The sequence below is a fragment of the Chiloscyllium plagiosum genome, chromosome 9, assembly GCF_004010195.1.
Source record: "Chiloscyllium plagiosum isolate BGI_BamShark_2017 chromosome 9, ASM401019v2, whole genome shotgun sequence".
NCBI classification, from domain to species: domain Eukaryota; kingdom Metazoa; phylum Chordata; class Chondrichthyes; order Orectolobiformes; family Hemiscylliidae; genus Chiloscyllium; species Chiloscyllium plagiosum.
The window spans coordinates 58,516,350-58,531,425 of NC_057718.1; the positions used below are offsets into that span (position 1 = coordinate 58,516,350).

At 38.7% G+C, this 15,076-nt stretch overlaps 1 protein-coding gene across 2 annotated transcripts in view; it reads left to right on the plus strand.

The window, feature by feature from the left end:
• The window catches only part of ccdc85a (coiled-coil domain containing 85A), a 713,177-nt gene that overhangs the window by 432,004 nt on the left and 266,097 nt on the right, over positions 1-15,076 (plus strand). The gene's annotated exons all lie outside the window — the stretch shown is intronic.

Genomic DNA, 15,076 nt, shown 5'->3' on the forward strand with positions numbered 1-15,076 from the left:
GGGTGTGATTGACGGGGATGGGGGCAGGGGAGTTGGGGACAGAGTTGGGTGCCATGTTGGACAGGTTTGGGGGGACGTGGGGGCCGTGCTGGGCTGGGGCAGGTGTTGGAGATGGGGACTCTCGCACTGTGTGCTGCTGCTGTCTCTTAAACAGAGAGCAGACTTTAAAACTCCGAGCCCCTGAGGAAAGGCATTTAATCGATTAACTGAATAATCAATTATCCGAACGAAGTAGTGCTCGCTCATCACATTTGGATAATTGAGGTTCTCCTGTATTTTGGAAAAGATAAACTGCTTTCTTCAGATTTACAGTGAGTTTTGACTGCAGAGAACAGAGAGATTGCTCCGAAGCAGGGGAAGAACAGATTGTTCCTCTCATTGTAACTTGTTCCCAGTTGCAAGCAGTTCAGTTACCTGAGAACCAATCATACAGTTGTTAGCAGGCAAAAAAAAATCTGTTATTGATAATTGGTCACGTGTCCACAGCCAATCAACTTCTTGTTGCTAACACTCTGCTTATGGGTCCAAATAATCTGCAACTGAAACTTCAATTACTACTTGTTCAAACAGTTCTTTTTACATGATGGTTGGTATGAGTATCGACTTACTTGTTTTAAGAACATTCAGCCACCTCTTAAACACTGTTTTGAAATAACACTTTCTAATTTCAGTCCACAGTTTCTTTTGAAAACACCAAATAAAAAAAAGATATTTTACAAAGTCAGACTGAAGGATACTGTACATTCTGATGGCAACTCAGCAATATTTCTAATTGTGATTTTCCATACTTTATAATCTTAAAAATCGATTAAATCTAACAGGTCTGCACTCAGCAACAAAATTTAAGCTTATTGTTGCTGAACTTCATTCTTCAATTTCCTTTCCATTGCAACATTCTTGTATAAATGGATCTTTATCTGGGACAATGTGATTGACCAGGATGAACACCTATTGTTGTGCTCACTGATTTATTGTCATTTTACCATAAATATGTGATGATTTTGAGAGGTGTTCATCAAAAAGCAAACAAATGTGAACTAAACATCCTTAAACAATTAAGGGAAGACATTGGTAGACATACCACAGTGCAGTGAAGCTATCACTGACCAATATTCCTGACCCCCAGGCTAGTCTTCTGAAGACCTGAGTTCAAATCTCACTATAGCAGCTGGTGGAATTTAAATTCAGTTAATAAAATCGGAAATTGAAAGCTAGTCTCAGTAATAGTGACAAAGAAACAGTTGATTACTTATTCCAAATCTCATCTGGTTCACTAATGTCCTCTAGGAAGGAGATTTGCTGTCCTCAACTTGTTGGCTTAAGTGTGACCCTAGCTAAATCCATGATTGACTCTTAAATGACCCAGGAAGCCACTCCATTCGAGGACAATTAGGAATGTTAGCCTTGCTGGCAATACCTACATCACATGAAAGAATAAAGAAAATTAATGCATTCTTGGAAAGACCAAAGAAAATCAATTATTCACTTCTAACTGACCTAAAGATGTACTGAGCAGATATTAAACCTATAGAGCCAAATTAACAAGCCAAATTAAACAGCAGCAGAATATTGGATTGAGATTTACGTTGTATAGTACTTCCATTCTTATTAGAGAGTGTGTTGCCCCATTTAAAGGGACACCTTAATTTGTTTGGTGTAAGAAACACGTGAAAGCTACAATATTCCTGTCTTATATTTTTTGATCGGAGGAGTATTATTTGCCACCACCTGTTATTGGAAATACGTCGGAAAATATAATGCCCATTTTCATGTTTTTAACTTTACCAACATTAGTCTAGTGTGGACCTAGAAATGTAATGCCCATCATCATCATTATCCCTATTACATATAAATAAAAAGTACAATTTAATGCAAGTGCTATATGCATCCGTTGATAAACTATATTTAAGGGATTAGTCAAATGCTTACCACATAGTATATTGAATCAGGTTTTGATCCTGAAGTTGCAAAGCACTCAGACAGCCTATTTTTGCCTGCTTGTTCACAAGTTATTTGGACCTGTCACTTGTGAAGTAACTTCAATGTGCGTCTGCTTATGATTCTCATCAAAAGTGTGTACATAGAGCAAGTGTATGAATGCTATGGGAACATGACAACAGTAAGATGTGATCATTTTGCCTATTGATTACTTCATGGTTGAATACTTCTTACTTTATTGAGAATTACTTTTAATAAAAGAAACTACCTTTGATGAAGTTTCAATGAATTAGAAAAGAAAGATCATGCATTTCTGTCTTTTGCCAGGATTCCTAATTTTAGGTAGATAAGAGAAAAACTATTGAGTTGCATTTGACGAGTTTGATTTTAATTTTGAGAGTACGATTAGTTTGGTAAATGTAGTATATGCTTACATTATTATTTAATTTCAAGCCACAGGGTTTTTAAATTGATGGCTTCAGTTGTTAATCTCCATCATTGTTTTGCCAATTGCTTTAGAGTTGACACTTTTTTTTACAAATGAGTTTTGTTTGTAGGCTTTTCATAGTTAGTTTTCTTTTGCATGTTACTTCATTGTGGGGATATTTTACCATAAATATACTGTAGTTTCCTTTTACTTTCATTGCACAATTCTAGATTTTCTTTGTTTTTGTGAAAGTTGATATGTCTATATTTCTCAAAATCTTCCAATACCAGTTTCGGTTGTAGTATCAAACATAATCCTGACATTCTTTTCTGCTGTTTTGTTGGAATTACTTGTTTTCTTCAGCACACACCTTACAGGATTCATTTTGCTTGCATTCCTTTGTTTATTTTACACAATTGATCTCTTATCACAAATTATCTCTTATACCCGATTAGTTTATGAAGCATTGTAAACCTATTTTACCAAATAATAAATGTTGTAAGCATATTAGTTCATAAACTGGCACATTTTATTTTCAACATTTAAATGCAGGGTTGACTAAAGGCAAAAGCTGGAGAGCCTCCAGGACAGTATTGTGTTTGAAATCCACCTCCTGTTCTGAATATTCCACGACAGCCTTTCCCTCAATTTATCTCTTTTCAATTTTGAATCCTCTCCCATGCCCTCCTGCCCTTACTCAATGCTCTCCCTCTGGTCCAAATCAATAGCAAAGCCTTTCACCATCTCTGAAACTCCCTTGCTAAGATCCTTAAGTTTGGAATTTCATGCTCAGTACACAACTCATACCAATTTAGCAATTATTTCTAACTCTTTCACAAAAGCCTCACACATTCACTCTGTTTCCACCCTTGTGCAATTCATTGGGTTTTATTTACATTAACAATTTATCATAAATAACAATTGTTGCTTTGTCATACAAGCATATAATTCTAATTAAAACCAGATTGTCACTTTTGCTTTTGCAGTCTTTCCATGCTGGTCAGAGTTATGCCACTGAACACTTTGATGCTATGTTAATCAATGTTCTAATTACTTCCATTACTGTACTATGTCACAAGAGAAATTTGTAGTCAATCTATATTAGCATTGCAAATCACTCACCTTTGCATCTTACAGCTTTGCCAAAAGAATTAGCACCATGTATTGTGTCTATCCACATTAATGTAACATGATTGCTTTTAATCCAGTAAATTCATCAAACAATATGGATTATACTTAGTTTTTGTGAGGAACAATAGTTTCGGTCACAAGTTTATCAAGAAAGTATCTATTTTATTATTTTTTTATATGTCATTTGGCAGTATTACTGACAGCTTCTTGCCCAGGTTGCAGAGAGTATATATTGCAGGCTGGAACGGAAAGGAAAATTTCAATGTCCTCGTTTTGGTGAAAATTTACTGTTACTCCGGCTCCTCCATGAGGAGATGCCTGGCAAATTTGAAACAGTTTTTTTTCCCCAGAAAGTGGCCAATCCATTCAATTCAGATACAAGCATTCTGATGGTGGATCATCCCACAGCAGTATCTAAAAAGCAGAATCCATACAAAGTATTCACTCACTGTCTCAAACCATTTGGTTTGTTTTTCTCCTGAGAGGTCCAATCTACAGGAGAAGACAAAGACGTAGCAGTCGGGGAATTTCTGCTAAGAGTTGGTGATTACTAAATTATGTCTGTCTTATTAGGGTTATGCATTTTAGGAGGATAAAATTGCTAAATGTGTCACTTTTAATGTTTTTGCTGCAATCTTGTATCTTCACTTCAACTGCAAGTATCTACTGCATAACAGAATTGATACAATGCTGCCTTTGCATTGTCCACCTGAAAATCAAGACAGAAGTGTACTATAAGAGAATAAAACAAAGAACTGCAGATGCTGGAGATCTGAAACAAAAAAAATCCAAAAATTGATTGAGAACAGCAGATCTGGTAGAAACTGTTCTGAAGATGAGTGACTGGATTCGAAATGTTAACTCTACACCTCCAAATCTGTTTTTCTCTTCACATGCTGCCAAACCTGCTGAGTTTCTCAAGCAATTTATGCTTTTTTGTCATCAGAGAGTATAATTGACTCTATTCTGGAAGTCAATTCCATAAAACCCTTCAGCTGTAAATAGGCTGACTTCCTCATATCTGTTAAATGTTTAGTTTAATCGTCAGCATCAGGAAGACAGATTCAGGGCAACCTCGATTATCCAAATGACACGGGTGGGGAGTATTTTGTTCGGATAATCAAATGTTTGGATAATCAAAGGTTCGGTTAACACAGTTTACCCAAGCATTGGGATAATCTGAAATTCGGACAATTAATGTTCTGATGATCAAGGTTGTTTTGTATCATGATTCATGACATTGTCAATCCTCATAGATTGTCAATCATTGTCAATCCTCCTATGGCAATGCAATGCTGAAACTTCATATATCTTGCTCCATAATAACCAGCAATCTGTTACACAATACTGAAATCAACTCACAAATTGTAAAAGCTACAGGAGAAAAGAATGAACAGTTTCTACATTCACTGCTTAAGATGTACACCCATAATCTCTAGCAAGGCAAGAACACCATCTCAGAGGTCTTAAAGTCAACAATATATGTGCTGGTTCAACCAAGTTCATTACTGAAGGATGACTGAACACTGAATTGGTCACTGAGTCAGACCTGCTAGGCATCCATATCCCCACCACAAAAAATTGCTAGCAATATTTGAAGATGGTAGACATCGAGATGGACAAGCTGTTCAGCCACAACGGTCATGATCTTTGGAAGGTGATTGGTGGCTGGCAGTGTTGAATTCGCGGCCTCAGTGTGGAATTGAACTCATGGCCTCAACATGGACTCAACTCCTGGCCTTGAGGTGAAGCCCAGCAAGGTGGGAGTTGGAAGGAGTGTTATTCTGAACTCTTATTTCTCCATTTTTCTAACTTATTGCTGAACTTTTTATTTCTTTATTTTCCTATTTTTTTCCTTCCCCAAGAATTTGTACTTAAGAATCTGTACTGAGGTACCTTGGTACTTAAGATGGCGCCATAAGTGGAGACATGTAAACTTTTCACTGTATTCATGTGAGTACATGCGATAATAAAACTAATTCTGATTCTAGAAACATAAAGTTCAGCTTCAATAGTAAACAGAATCTTACGTCCTCTTCACCCACAGTATTCAACTGCAGCAAATATACTTGGGACTGAGCATTGCAGAGTGGAACTCTGCCCCACCAAGCAAAATTCAACACAGAAGTCACAACTATGGCAGAAATGGTCTTCTCAGAAAATGGAAGGCTGCCAAAGAATACTTAAGAAGAATCAAACTTCTGAGTATAGGACCATTGAATTTCTGGAAAAACATCCTGTTTTGTGTTCAGAGACATACAGTAATCAGTATACATTTACTCTGCTGGTGCACAACATTCACTATGTTTGTTTCTGTTAATAAATGGAGAATAGGCTAGTGAATTTGTACACTTGAAAGAGAATGATCTTGATGCATAGAGCAGAACAGGAATAGCCTTGGATTGTTTAAGCACAAGTGCACTGGTAGTTATGCAGGAAAAGATTTGGATTCCCATGCTGATGTCAAGCAGTGTCTTTTGTCTGATATACTGTGCCACTAATACATACCATCTGGTAACCATGCTGCTTGCCCATAATATAGCTGTCAATTAACCATCACAGTTGACGGCAGAATTCACTGATCCAAGAACAAATGTTCAACCAATGGCATTGTTTCCATTGTCCTGCAGTGATTCTGACAATCTTTCACTTCGTTGATTCATATGCATAAAACATTACCATAACATCCTGGATTACTGCAACAACATTAATGTCAAAAAAAAATCCCTGTATGTGTAAGAGAATGCCAGAAAGGTTAGTTTGGACAGGAAGGGGAAAGTTAGAAAAGGTGAATGATAGCTGAACCAAAAGAGATTCCCAAGTTTTCTGAGACGGGGCGATGTATAAAGAATCAAGGGTTCTATGACAACAATGCAAACTTTAATTTATGTAGCATTAATCATGTAGGAAAACAAAGTTTGAGTTGAGGTCACATCAGATAGTAGGATGGACGAAAAGGCATTTTAAGTAGGTCTTAACAGAAAGGAGATAGGTAGAGAAGCAGAGAGGCTTAGGGACAGAAACCCGGGCCAAGGCAACACAATGAATGGCCACCAATGATAAAGTGGTGGAAGTAGGATATGTACAAGAGACTAGACTTATAACAACACAAAGATTAGTTGCAATTAGGGATGGGTAATACACATTGGCTTGGTCAGCAAAATCCACATTCCATGAATGAATAAGAAGAAAATCTCAAAGATTTGTAGGGCTGGAGGATGTTACAGAAATGAGACAAGACAAGATCGTGGAGAGATTTCAAAACAAGGTCAAATATTTTAAAATTGAGCCTGCCAGACTGGGAGCCAGTGTACATCAGTGAGGCCCCAGATGAGAAGTGAATGAGATTTAAAGTTTAAATTCACTTTTTCAGAAGACAGTACTGGCTTTGCCTTTTCCAGGTCATTACTAGTGGATGGTATTTCCACCTCCCTGCTGTGCCCATCTGTTCCTGACATTTTTCTGTGAGTTGCTGTTACTTATGATGCACCATCAACTGCCAGGTAAATTTCTGCTGACAAGGGAGAGTCTGTCAGTGAAGAAAGAGCATCCCAATAGTGCTTCTGTTCGATAGAGGTTCAGTGACAGAAAAGAGTCTTTTTGAAAGGATTGCTTCCTTGTGAAGGTAGTTTAGACATGTTTTGGCAGGGCAGCATTGTGTCAGAATTTCTAGCAGTATGATCAAAATGCCATGGTATTGATGTCAGTTTTTGAACACTTATGAATCAGATTTGGAAGGACTCAATATGTGAAGGAACAGTAATATACCTGTGTTTGGATTCTGGTACATAGATTTTTAAGTTTTATGTCCCTTTCTTATCACTCTTTATCAGCAATAATCAGGAGTAATGATGCCAAACTTGTACCTGGAGATGATCAGCCCTTAATAGAACATATTCATATTCATGTGACTTTATATTTCTGGCCTGGAAGGGTTTTAAAATTAATTGACATTGAAGTTCTGTCTTGTAAGAAGTTGTCTAACATTGATTTCTTAAAAATTCTTCCCTTTTTAACTAAAAATAAGTAATGAAATCTGCATTTTGTTTTTCTGGGAATATTTATTAATTAAATAATTCTTGATGTATTCAGTATTACATCAAAGTAAGAGATAATGGAGAGATGGCACACAATAGATTTATATTTAATCAAAAATTTTACTTATGCATAGACTCAGTTCAAAACACCATAAATCAGTCAAGTGTTTTTTTAAAATTTAGCTCAATATTTCCTGGAAAAAAGTATTGGTGATTCCAGTTTTACTTATTCAAGCAAAATCCAGCCTCATAGTTGTTTTTAATTAATGTTTTACTGAGTCTGCCATTCATTTACAGCTGGCTTTAATAGGAGCTGCTGCAAAATGATAATTATTGCTGGTGTAGCACAGTACAATTTGTAGTCAGGAAATGGTAACATTACCCACATAGGATGAATTGCACAATTAATTGAATGTATGTAGCCAAAAACTGAAAATGATGTGAAGTCAAGCACTTGTTTGTATTTATTCATTTTTATACCTCACAAATTTCATCAGAACACCACCACCAATTTAAGCAGGAAAATTACAATCATTAAGCTGTAGTTCAGACCATTGTAAGATAATTGTCACGCTATGAATGTGACAGACTCCAATTTATGTTACCACGATAGCAATTAATCACATTTCTTCATCTCGTCTCCCAAGGCACATACAGAATTTATTTATTTGCAAGAATAATAAATTTTCAGTTAAGAGACCCAATGTGATAGCACTTAATTAGAAAATATTACTGTACTTGTATCGGGGGATTGTATTTTGATGCAAACAATTTTGGCAGTTATGTATATTTTATTAGGACTGTTAGTAAGAATAGCTGAGTAGAGATCAGAATGTGTGTCTATTTTCATTTGTCACATCACCAAAATCATATCCTCTTCAATTGTCCATCATAGTGTTTCTGCCTTTATTGCTGTAAAGGCAGGATGTGGAGGAACCATTCCATTTTATTGCCTTTATCTTTTTGAAGTTGATGATGCAACTGTTGTTTTTCTTGTTGTTCCATTAGAGTTATGCTGGCAGATAGTAGAATATCTGAAGAATTTTGGGAAAGAGAATTTTATGTGAATCAAACCTATTAAGTGCTGTAGGTTATATTGGTGGAATAATATTTAATCCATTTCTGTGACCATTTTTTGCTATTTTGTGTAGGCATTAACTCATTTAGTTTTGAAGAGTCAATGCAGAGGTCTCAGTCTTGAATGCAGAGCAGAGAGGAATGCCTTTTAAATGCATTTAGCATTCATCCATTAATATTACCAACAGCACTTCTCAGGTTTCTATCTGTAATTGCACAGAATGCCTATCCTTGCCAAGTGAATCTGTAAAATGAGCAGAAAGATGATCGATAATTTCAACTTGTTTACCCTGCTTTTGCTTAGTGTCTTTTTCATTCTCATTTTCCGATGTTGCTCTCAAGGCAATTACATTAAACAAAATCAATTTATTAAGACACAGGAACGTAAGTTAATAATCACGGCAGCCACATAAGATGTTATTGCAATTGAAATGCATGCACGGTTGTGTCAGCTTTGTTGTCTGCATACTGTTTATAGTAAGATAGCAACTTAAATCAAGTAATTATTTGTATTTCACATGTAACATAAACTAGTGGCAGACATTCTACCTGTAAGTGTTGAACTCCAGCCCAATTACATTGAATAATCTGATGTCAGTCTGATTCTGTGGCTATTTAAGGGATAATGTCCCAGACAATCTGATAGGAAGACACTTGTTGCAACAACGTAGCCTGGAGTTATGCATCAGAAACATACAGAAGTACTAATATAACTGACCATAGGAGGATTTCCCAGGATGTTCAAGCTTCCGGAGGGCAATTACCCAGTATTTGGAGTACTCGTAAAAAAAAATTCCATTCTGAGTTTGAGTCAGAGACTTAACTACGCTGTGGACTCACCTTGCTTAATAGTTACTCATGAAAAATTAGAGGTATTAAGACCAACTTGCCCACCCAAACCATGTTAACTACTGTTAGCAGGAGCCCTTAAGCTGTTTCTGAGCCATTCTTTGCCTGTTCTCTATCAGCAGGATCGAGAGTCCGGAAGATTGTGTTGCCTTTCTGGGGCTCGGGTTGAGGATATCTCATCTGGGCTTCAGAGAAACTTGGAATTGGAAAGTAAAGATCCAGTGGACGTGGTCCACATAGGTACCAATGACATAGATAAAACTAGGGCAGAGAATCTGCTCAGGGAATATGAATAACTAGGAGCTAAAGTAAAATGCAGAACCAAAAAGGTAATAATCTCTGGATTACGATCTGAGCCACAAGCTAATTGGCACAGGGTCAATAAGATTAAGCAGGTAAATGTGTGGCTAAAAGATTAGTATGGGCGAAATGGGTTTGAATTCACGGGACACTGGCGCCAGTACTGGGGAAGAAGGGACCTGTTCCGATGGGATGGTCTTCATCTGAATCTTACTGGGACCAGACATCTTGCGAATTACATAACCACAGCTGTAGGCTGGGCTTTAAACTAAATTTGGGGGAGAGGGGAGGGTTCAGTTATAGGGGAATTTAGAAAACCTGAATTAAAGGAGGAGGTAAGAATGTGGAACTCAGGCGAGGTTATTAAAATTGACAACACAGACACAAATAGGACAGAGTGTTTGGAAAGGGTTAGTAGTCAAACTTCAAGCACACTGGACAAAAGAATGACAATGAGAAAAGAGGGATGGTTAATATAGGACTGAAGGTGTTTTATCTGAATGCACACAGTATAAGGAATAAAGTAAATACGTTTGTGGCACAGATCAAAATTGACAGGTTTGACATGGTGGACATTACAGAGACATGGGTCTATGGGAATTAGGATTGGGAACTGAATACTGTATTCAAGGCTGTGCATCCGATTGAAATGTTAGGCAGGTGGGCAGAGGGGTGGGGTTGCCTTATTAGTAAGAAATGAAATTAAATCAATAGTAAGAAATAAAGTAGGGTCAGATGGTGTAGAATCTGTGTGGGTAGAATTGAGAAACCACAAAGGTAAAAAAAAATGTTTGGAGGCCTATACATAAGTCCAACAAGTAGTCAGGAGCTGGGCGTAAGATACACGAGGAGATAAAAAAGATGTGTAGGAAAGGCAAAGTTACAGTGATTATGGGCGCTTTCAATATGCAGATGGCCTGGGAAAATTAGGTTGATATTGGATTGGAAGAAAAGAAACTTCAGAGAAACTTGGAGTTGGACAGTAAAGATCCAGTGGACGTGGTCCACATAAGTACCAATGACATAGATAAACCGAGGGCAGAGACTCTGCTAAGGAATGTCTATGAGATGGCTTTTTGGAGCAGCTTGTGGTGGAGCCCACTAGGGAGCAGGCAATTCTGGATTTAGTGTTACACAATGAGGTAGACTTGATAGGGAGTTTAAGGTGAAGGAACTCATAAGAGGCAGTAATCATAATATGATTGAATTTACTCCACAATTTGAGAAGGAGAAGAGAGAATCAGAGGTAATCATATTACAGCTGAATAAAGACAAGTACAGAGGCTTGAGGGAGGAGCTGGGCAGAATTGACTGGGAGAGGAGCCCAGCAGGAAAAACAGTGGAACAACAATGGCAGGAGTTTCTGGGAGTAATTCTGGAGACACAGCAGAGATTCATCCCGAGGAATAAGAAACATGGTACAGGGTGGATAAGGCAAGCATGGCTGAGTAGGGAAGTCAAGGATAAAAGAGAAAGCATATAATGCGGCAAAGGGCAGTGGGAAACCAGAAGATTGGGAAGTTTACAAAGACCAACAGAGGATAGCAAAAAAAAATAAGAAGGGAGAACATTAAACATGAGGGCAAGCTAGCCAGTAATATAAAGAAAGACTGAAAGAGTTTCTTTAGATATATAAAGGGCAAAAGTGGACATTAGATCACTGGAAAATGACGCTGGAGAGATAATAGTGGGGAACAAGGAAATGGTTGAGTAACTAAATAATTACTTTGCATCAGTCTTCATGGTGGAAGACATGAGTAATTTCCCAAAAATTCAATAGAATGATGCGGCAGAGGTAAGTATGGTGGCCATCACCAAGGAGAAGTTGCTTGAAAAACTGAATGGCCTGAAGGTAGATAAATCACCTGGACCAGATGGACTACACCCCAGAGTTCTAAGAGAGATAGCTGAAGAGATAGTGGCGGCGTTAGTGATGATCTTTCAGGAATCATTAGAATCAGCGGAGGGTTTCATAGGATTGGAGTATCACTAACGTGACACCCCTGTTTAAAAAGGGAGTAAGGCAAAAGATGGAAAATTACAGATCAATTAGCCTAACCTCGGTTATGGGTAAGATCCTAGAATCCATTGTGAAGGATGACATTTCTGAATACTTGGAATTGTATTGTAAAATAGGGCAAAGTCAGCATGGTTTCATCAAAGGGAGGTCATGCCTGACAAGCCTGCTAGAATTCTTTGAGGAAATAATGAGCAGGTTAGATCAAGAAGAGCAAATAGATATTATCTACCTGGACTTCAAGAAGGTCTTTGACAAAGTGTGCAGAGGAGGCTACTGAGTAAGATAAGGGCCCATGGTGTCACAGGCAAGGTGCTAGCATGGATAGATGTTGGCTGTCCCCAGGAAGCAGAGAGTGCGGATAAAAGGGTTCTTCTCAGGGTGGCAGTCGGTGATGAGTGGTGTTCCTTAAGGCTCAGTGTCAGGACAACAACTTTTCACTTGATAAATTAACGATCTAGATGAAGGAACTGAGGGCATTCTGGCTAAGTTTGTAGCTGATACAAAGATAAGTAGAGGGACAGGTAGCATTGAGAAGGCAGGGAAGCTGCAGAAGAATTTGGGCAGTTTAGGACAATCTGCAAAGAAATGGCATTTGGAGTACGATGTGGGAAAGTATAAGGTCATGCACTTTGGTAGGAAGAATAGAGACATGGACTATTTTCTAAATGGGGATAAAATTCGGAAGTCTGAAGTGCAAAGAGACTTGGGAGTTCTAGTTCAGGATTCTCTCAAGGTAAACTTGGAGGTTGAGTCAGTAGTTAGGGAAGTAAAGGCAATTATGGCATTTATTTTGAGAGGACTTGAATATAAAAGCAGGAATTTACTTCTGCACCTCTATAAGGCTCAGGTCAGACCATGTTTGGAATATTGTGCGCAGCTTTGGGCCCCATATCTCAGGAAGGATGTACTGGCCCTGGAAAATGTTCAGAGGAGGTTCATGAGAATGGTCCCAGGATGAAAAGCTTAACATATGAGGAACGTTTGAAGACTCTGGGTCTATAATCTCTGAAGTTTAGAGGGATGAGACTTCTTGAAATTGAAACATACAGAGTAATGGATGGCCTGAATAGAATGGATGTTGGGAAGATGTTTCCATTGGTAGGAGAAACTACGACCCAAGGGCACAACCTTAGAGTAAAGGGAACACCTTTTAGAACAGACATAAGAAGAATCTTCTTCAGCCAGAGAGTGGTGAATCTATGGAATTCACTGCCACAGAAGGCTGTGGAGGCCAGGTCATTGAGTGTATTTAAGACTGAGCTAGATAGATTCTTGATTGTCAAGGGGATCAAAGGTAAGAGGGATGGAGAATGGGGATGAGGAAGTTATCAGCCATGATTGAATGGCAGAGCAGACTCGATGGGCTGAATGGCCTAATTTCTGCTCCTATGTCTTATGATCTTATGTTCGCCATTATATTTGAGATGTAATAAGATCAGTTAGCATTTGTGTCAAAGTTTGAGTCGGCCATGATTGGCTGCCAATAAATGTAAATATTTTTTGAACAGTTGCTCAGAAGCTATCTCCATATTTTAATATATAAATTTCTGTAATCTTTCTCAGCTGTTTTAATGCTATACAACATTTTTACTGAATTCTTCCAGATGATGTTGGGTTCCAGTTCAGACTCCAGTACTGTCACCTCAAATTTGAAAGAATACACATTTATTTAGCATTTCTATTTCTTATTAAAGAGTTTTGTAAAGTAAATTGCCAAACCCATCATTTTATTTAGGATTTTAATGCACATGAACCCCAAAAAAGATTGATCTTTTCTCTCCACATTCAAACTTGGTTTTGTGAGGGGGAGTTTTGTGCTGAAAATTAGCAACCAGGATACATATGTACATTTATTGGCAGCCGAAGGGCCTGTTGCATTTATTGGCAGCCACAAAAAGACATTACCCACTCTCACTAGTATCTTTATATTTCGATGAAGAAGGATACCACTTCGACTGGGACAACACATCCATCCTAGGACAAGCCAAACAGAGACACGTGTGAGAATTCAAAGAAACATAGCATTCCAACTGGAACCCTCGCAACAAACACGTTGACTTGGATCACACTTACCACCCCATGAGAAAAAGAACAGGGAGTGACAAGACCAACCCAAGGAAACCTAAATGCATAAATCAAAAGTAGGCCATATCACCAGTGCTTCACCGGAGGCTCACTGATGATGTTACATAGTATGGTGACGAAACGTCTGAAAACAAGCCTTCCAGCTCAGCGAGCAAACTTATATCCAGAACCTCAACCTGAACTACAAATCTTCTCAAAACTCACTAGGGAAGGTGTGTTTGATTGTGGTATCCTGCTGGATGTGGCAGAAGTAATGGTGGAAGATTCTTTGAATCTGGAAACTAGTAGGGTGCAAACTGATTGCAAAGATTAGATTAGATTCTCTACATTATGCAAACAGGCCCTTCGGCCCAACAAGTCCACACTGGCCCTCTGAAGAATAACCCACCCAGACCCATTCCCTTAGTCTATATTTACCCTGACTAATGCACCTATCACTAGGGGCAATTTAGCTCAGCCAATTCGCCTAACTTGCACATCTTTGGGAAGAAACTGGAGCACCCGGAGGAAACCCACACAGACACGGGGAGAATGTGCAAACTCCACACAGACAGTTGTTCAAGGCAGGAATCGAACCCAGGTCCCTGGCACTGTGAGGCAGCAGTGCTAACCACTGAGCCACCGTGCTACTCAAAGGGAACCCTATCATTCCTTGGGGAAGGAGAGTGGGCAGTAATACAGATTGGCTGAGGGCCCCGTCAACTGAATTATCATTTTTTAAAAAAGAAGACATGTCTGAGACATGTAAAAGATGGCATCATTGAAACAGATGTGAAGGAGACAGAGAAATTTGGAGATGTGATGGAAGCCTTGAGGAGGTAGGGTGTAAGGCAGTGTAGTCAAGGTAACTGTGGGAGTCTTTGGGTTTGTAGTGGAGTATTAATGGACAGTCAATCCCCAGAGATTAAAAGACAGAAATCAAGGAATGGAAGGAGAGAAGGGAGTCACAGATGGACCAGTGACAGTGAAGTGATGGTCAGTTAGCTCAGTTGGCTGGATATCCTGCATTGAAAATATGTTGCTGGAAAAGCGCAACAGTTCAGGCAGCATCCAAGGAGCAGGAGAATCAACGTTTCGGGCATGAGCCCTTCTTCAGGAATGAGGAAAGTGTGTCCAGCAGGCTAAGATAAAAGGTAGGGAGGAGGGACTTGGGGGAGGGGCATTGGAAATGCGATAGGTGGAAGGAGGTCAAGGTGAGGGTGATAGGCCAGA